The sequence below is a fragment of the Arachis hypogaea genome, chromosome 12 (genome assembly GCF_003086295.3).
Source record: "Arachis hypogaea cultivar Tifrunner chromosome 12, arahy.Tifrunner.gnm2.J5K5, whole genome shotgun sequence".
NCBI classification, from domain to species: domain Eukaryota; kingdom Viridiplantae; phylum Streptophyta; class Magnoliopsida; order Fabales; family Fabaceae; genus Arachis; species Arachis hypogaea.
The window spans coordinates 99407360-99414141 of NC_092047.1; the positions used below are offsets into that span (position 1 = coordinate 99407360).

General features: G+C 35.9%; 1 non-coding gene across 1 annotated transcript; it reads left to right on the forward strand.

Annotated features, from left to right (window-relative positions):
- Positions 1–611: 611 nt before the first annotated feature.
- On the forward strand, positions 612–719 carry LOC112731196 (small nucleolar RNA R71). The gene has a single exon (XR_003166985.1). It is a non-coding gene; the product is annotated as a small nucleolar RNA R71 (small nucleolar RNA).
- Positions 720–6782: the final 6063 nt, after the last annotated feature.

Consider the following 6782-nt stretch of genomic DNA (forward strand, 5'->3'; position numbering starts at 1 on the left):
AAACTCACAGTGGCCTTAGATAGATCAGAGATTAAGTTTGCTAAATTAGAAGTATTTTGTTCAGAGTTCTCTGTCTGTTGCTGAGTGGATGATGGAAAAGGCTTGCTATTGCTAAACCTGATTCTTCCACCATTATTAAAGCCTTCTTGAGGCTTTTGATCCTTCCATGAGAGATTTGGATGATTTCTCCATGATGGATTATAGGTGTTTCCATAAGGTTCACCCATATAATTTACCTCTGCTATTGCAGGGTTTTCAGGATCATAAGCTTCTTCTTCAGAAGATGCCTCTTGAGTACTGTTGGATGCAGCTTGCATTCCATTCAGACTCTGAGAAATCATATTGACTTGCTGAGTCAATATTTTGTTCTGAGCTAATATGGCATTCAGAGTATCAATTTCAAGAACTCCCTTCTTCAGAGGCGTCCCATTATTCACAGGATTCCTCTCAGAAGTGTACATGAACTGGTTATTAGCAACCATGTCAATGAGTTCTTGAGCTTCTACAGGCATTTTCTTTAGGTGAATGGATCCACCTGCAGAAGTATCCAATGACATCTTTGATAGCTCAGATAAACCATCACAGAATATATCCAGGATGGTCCATTCTGAAAGCATGTCAGAAGGACACTTTTTGGTCAGCTGCTTGTATCTTTCCCAAGCTTCATAGAGGGATTCACCTTCTTTCTGTCTGAAGGTTTGAACATCAGCTCTAAGCTTGCTCAGCTTTTGAGGAGGAAAGAACTTGGCTAAGAAAGCCATGACCAGCTTATCCCAAGAGTTCAGGCTGTCTTTGGGTTGAGAGTCCAACCACACTCTAGCTCTGTCTCTTACAGCAAAGGGAAAAAGCATGAGCCTGTAGACTTCAGGATCTACTCCATTAGTCTTAACAGTATCACAGATCTGCAAGAATTCAGTTAAGAACTGAAAAGGATCTTCATATGGAAGTCCATGAAACTTGCAGTTCTGCTGCGTCAGAGAAACTAGCTGAGGTTTCAGCTCAAAGTTGTTTGCTCCAATGGCAGGAATGGAGATGCTTCTTCCATGTAAATTGGAATTAGGTGCAGTAAAGTCACCAAGCATCCTCTTGCATTATTATTATTTTCGGCTGCCATCTCCTCTTCCTGTTCGAAAATTACTGACAAGTGCTTGCTGGATAGTTGTAATTTAGCTTTTAGTTTCCTCTTCAGAGTCCTTTCAGGTTCTGGATCTGCTTCAACAAGAGTATTCTTATCCTTGCTCCTGCTCATATGAAAAAGAGGGACAGAAAAATAATAATAATAGGGGTCCTTTTTACCACAGTATAGAGGTCCCTGTGTGAGTAGATGAATAAATAAATAGAAGGAGATGAGAGAGGAAGAGGATTTTCGAAAATAATTTTTGAAAAAGAGTTAGTGATTTTCGAAAATAGTTTTTGAAAAAGGTTAGTAATTTTTTTGAAAATTAAAATCAAAAATTAAAATAATTAGTTAATTAAAAAGAATTTTTCAAAAAGAGGGAAGATATTTTCGAAAATTAGAGAGAGAGAGAGAGTTAGTTAGGTAGTTTTGAAAAAGATAAGAAACAAACAAAAAGTTAGTTAGTTAGTTGAAATAAATTTTGAAAAGATAAGAAGTTAGGAAGTTAGAAAAGATATTTTGCAATCACTTTTTTGAAAAAGGTAAGATAAGAAGATATTTTTGAAAAGATATGATTGAAAGTAGTTTTTGAAAAAGATTTTATTTTTAAAATCACAATTAATGACTTGATTCACAAGAAATCACAAGATATGATTCTAGAACTTAAAGTTTGAATCTTTCTTAACAAGCAGGTAACAAACTTGAAATTTTTGAATCAAAACATTAATTGATGATGTTATTTTCAAAAATTATGAGATAAAAAAGAAGATTTTTGAAAAACATTTTTGGAATTTTCAAAAATAACTAAGAAAAATGAAAAAAGATTTGATTTTTGAAAAAGATTTTGAAAAAAGATAAGATTTTTAAATTGAAAATTTGATTTGACTCATGAAAACACTAGATTTTAAAATTTTTTGAAAAAGTCAAATCTAATTTTCGAATTTTATGAGAGAAAAAAGGGAAGATTTTTTTTTTTTTTTTGAATTTTTATGATGAGAGAGAAAAACAAGAAAAATGATGCAATGCATGAAAGTTATGGATCAAAACAATGAATGCATGCAAGAATGCTATGAATGTCAAGATGAACACCAAGAACACTATGAAGATCATGATGAACATCAAGAACACATTTTTGAAAAATTTTTAATGCAAAGAAAACATGCAAGACACCAAACTTAGAATTCTTTAATGCTTAGACATAAAGAATTCAGGAATGCATATGAAAAACAAGAAAAGACACAAAACATGCAAATGCAAAGATCAAACAAGAAGACTTACCAAGAACAACTTGAAGATCATGAAGAACACTATGAATGCATGATTTTTTTTTTTTCGAAAAATGCAAGATGCACATGCAATTGACACCAAACTTATAACATGACACATGACTCAAACAAGAAACACAAAAAAATATTTTTGATTTTTATGATTTTCTAATTTTTTTTGTATTTTTTTTGAAAATTATTATGAAAAATAAAAATAAGGATTCCAAAATTTTTAATATGAATTCCAGGAATCTTATGCTCTTTAGTCTAAAGCTCCAATCAAAGGGTTAGGCATGGCTTAATAGCCAGCCAAGCTTTAGTATGTAACTCAGACATGACACGCCTGACATTCCCTACAGGCATGGCTTTACAGCCAGCCAGGCTTCAACATGCTTCATGAAACACTAGAATTCATTCTTAAAAATTCTGAAGAAAAATATATTTTTGAAAACATTTATTTTAAAATTTTTTTTTTCGAAAACAAAGGAGAAATTTTTGAAAGATTTTTGAAAAATTTTTTAAAACAAAACAAAAAGAAAATTACCTAATCTGAGCAACAAGATGAACCGTCAGTTGTCCAAACTCGAACAATCCCCGGCAACGGCACCAAAAACTTGGTGTTGTTGCCGGATCAAACTTGGCACTGATGTTACCGGACCAAAAGCTTGCCGAAAACTCGAACAATCCCCGGCAACGGCGCCAAAAACTTGGTGCACGAAATTGTGATCTCTGATAATGGCTCCAAAAACTTGGTGCTCTAATCTCAATTCATAATTTGTCACAACTTCGATACAACTAACCAGCAAGTGCACTGGGTCGTCCAAGTAATACCTTACGTGAGTAAGGGTCGAATCCCACGGAGATTGTTGGTATGAAGCAAGCTATGGTCACCTTGTAAATCTCAGTCAGGCGGATATAAAATAGTAATGGGGTTTTTGAAAATAATACTAATTAAACAGAAAATAAGGATAGAAACACTTATGTAAATCATTGGTGAGAATTTCAGATAAGCGTATGGAGATGCATTCGTTCCTCTAAACCTCTGCTTTCCTGCTGTCTTCATCCAATCAGTCTCACTCCTTTCCATGGCTGGCTTTATGCAAGGGCATCACCGTTGTCAGTGGCTACATCCCCTTCTCTTGTGAAAATGGTCCAAGATGCCCTGTCACGGCACGGCTAATCATCTGAGGTTCCCGATCATGCTGGAATAGGATTCACCCTCCTTTTGCGTCTGTCACTACGCCCAGCACCCGCGAGTTTGAAGCTCGTCACAGTCATTCAATCATTGAATCCTACTCGGAATACCACAGACAAGGTTTAGACTTTTCGGATTCTCTTGAATGCCGCCATCATTCTAGCTTACACCACGAAGATTCTGATTAAGAGATCTAAGAGATACTCATTCAATCTAATGTAGAACGGAAGTGGTTGTCAGGCACGCGTTCATAGGGAATGATGATGATTGTCACATTCATCACATTCAGGTTGAAGTGCGAATGAATATCTTAGAAGCGAAATAAGATGAATTGAATAGAAAACAGTAGTACTTTGCATTAATCTTTGAGGAACAGCAGAGCTCCACACCTTAATCTATGGAGTGTAGAAACTCTACCGTTAAAATTACATAAGTGAAAGGTCCAGGCATGGCCGAATGGCCAGCCCCAAAATGTGATCTAGGATAGCATACAACTGATCAAAGATGTCTAATACAATAGTAAAAGGTCCTATTTATAATAAACTAGCTACTAGGGTTTACAGAAGTAAGTAATTGATGCATAAATCCACTTTCGGGGCCCACTTGGTGTGTGCTTGGGCTGAGCTTGAGTGTTGCACGTGTAGAGGTCCTTCTTGGAGTTGAACGCCAGCTTTTGTGCCAGTTTGGGCGTTGAACTCCACTTTGCAGCTTGTTTCTGGCGCTGGACACCAGAATTGGGCAGAGAGCTGGCGTTGAACGCCAGTTTGTGTCATCTAAACCCGGGAAAAGTATAAACTATTATATATTGCTGGAAAGCCCTGGATGTCTACTTTCCAATGCAATTAGAAGCGCGCCATTTTGAGTTCTGTAGCTCCATAAAATCCATTTTGAGTGCAGGGAGGTCAGAATCCAACAGCATCAGCAGTCCTTCTTCAACCTCTGAATCTGATTTTTGCTCAAGTCCCTCAATTTCAGCCAGAAAATACCTGAAATCACAGAATAACACACAAACTCATAGTAAAGTCCAGAAATGTGAATTTAACATAAAAACTAATGAAAACATCCCTAAAAGTAACTAGATTCTACTAAAAACATACTAAAAACAATGCCAAAAAGCGTATAAATTATCCGCTCATCAGTTACCAACCTGAAACTACACTGGCACTGTTATTAATAATATCAAACATGTAATCGATTTCATTCTTGAAGGTAAACTCGCCCAAGTTCAAGGGGATGCTGTGGCAACCGAGGCGAACAACTGGTTTTGGAGAATAGAGAAGTCGTTGAGGGCGCAACAGGTACCCGAAGTACAGTTTGTTGAGTTCGCAACATATATGTTGGAAGGAAAGGCTGAGCATTGATGGCATGGAGTGCAGAAGTTGTGGCGGCAAGACACGAGGGAGATTCTTTGGGAAGATTTCAAGGAGGAGTTTTAAGAAATACTTTTCGAAGTCTGTTCACGAAGCTAAGGAGATGGAGTTGATGCAACTGAGTCGTTACATCTCTTATTCAGCTTGAACTTGTTTTGGCCTAAGACACCATCTTTTCAATTATTTCTATCGAAGTTCTTTATATTTTGTTCATTTTGGAGGACAAAAATTTTTGTAAGTGGGGTAGGATGTAAGACTCCAAACTTTTGAAAATTAAAAATATGAGCTTTTGAGATTTTGAAAAATGTTTTATGAATAACAAGGAAAATAATTTGGAATATAGACTCGAGCACTATCTTAAAGGTTTTGGCCTAAGATAGGGCCAAAAGATAAAAAATACAAATCGGGCCCAAGGCCCAAAACCCAAGGCTTATAAGTCTTTCACTCATCATATTTCAGCACATTACCCGTTTTTTATAGAGAGAGAAGCTGAAAAAGAGAAGAGAGAACTGAGAGGAAATGCCCTAAATGTTACTATTCACACTCACACAAAAATCCACATAACTTTCAATCCGCAACTCCGATTGACGACCTGTTTATGGCTACACGTTCGTCTCGACTCCCTTTTCGTTTTTATCTAAACATTGTGGTAAGAAACTTCGAAATCCTTGCCTCATTTTCTATTTCTTCACTAAAAAAGTATTTTTGTTAGTTTGGTGTTGAGATTTTGTGATTTTGATGTTTAAGGAAAGCTTAACCTAGAGTTTTAGCGGGGTTTCGACCTATGAACACATGGTACAAGATAAGGAAATTCTTTCTCTTTGATTATCCCCATTTTGAGTGAAAAACCTAGCATAAATGTTTGGATAATTGATGCAATTAGATGATTTGGAGTGGCTTAGGTACTTGATTTATTTTGGTGTGTGTTGGATGCTTGGGTTGATTGTGGAGCACTTAGTGGAGGCTCGGTGCTGTTGGTTGAGGCGTGATTTCAATTGGAGAGGGAATTCAAGGGTCGGGAACCGCCGTCAACAATGTAGGAGTTTTTCTTAAAATCGTTTTTATTATCGAGAACTGTTATAAATCGATATCGATATAAAAATTATATTTTGGTGATTATGTGAGTCTCATAAATTAGTATGTTTGATTTTTGTGGTGATTAATTAATTGGGTGGTAGCTTGAATTATGAAATGGATATATGTATGTGTATGTGTGCATAATTGTAATGATGTGGTTTAATTGCCTATTATTATTGATGTAAAAGTTTGGACCTACGACCGTGATAGGGTGAGATATCCCCTATTTGGTAAGTCATGGTAAGTGGTGTATTTATCATGAGTGATATGTTGTGGAATAATGAGAATTGGTGGTATGAATTAATTGTCGGATTGGCTATTGGTGGGATAATGTTGGAAAAAGAATGATTATATGTAATTGGGTTAATTAGGTATTTGATGGGTTGAATTTGGTTGTTTGGAGTTTTGAATGGCGAGGGAATGAATCTGAAGTGGTACTTATGGAAAGTTGATGTTTAGAAAACAGTTATGAAATGGTTTGAAACTGAATTGAATTGAGTTTTGGTAATTGGGTGAATTTGGTAAAAATAAGATTTTGACCAACTACGACAGGCCATAACTTAGTGCTTGGAGTTTAAAATTCAATGAAATTTATCTTAAATTAAAGCTAGTGGAAAGATCTTTAAAACGGTTTAAGAATGAAGGAAAACGGAATTTTGTAGCAAAAGTTATTGATATTTGAAAATGGGGGTGAAAAACTGAATTATGCATAATTGCATAATTTTTGGCACAACTGAATCTTGAGCACTATCCCTGGT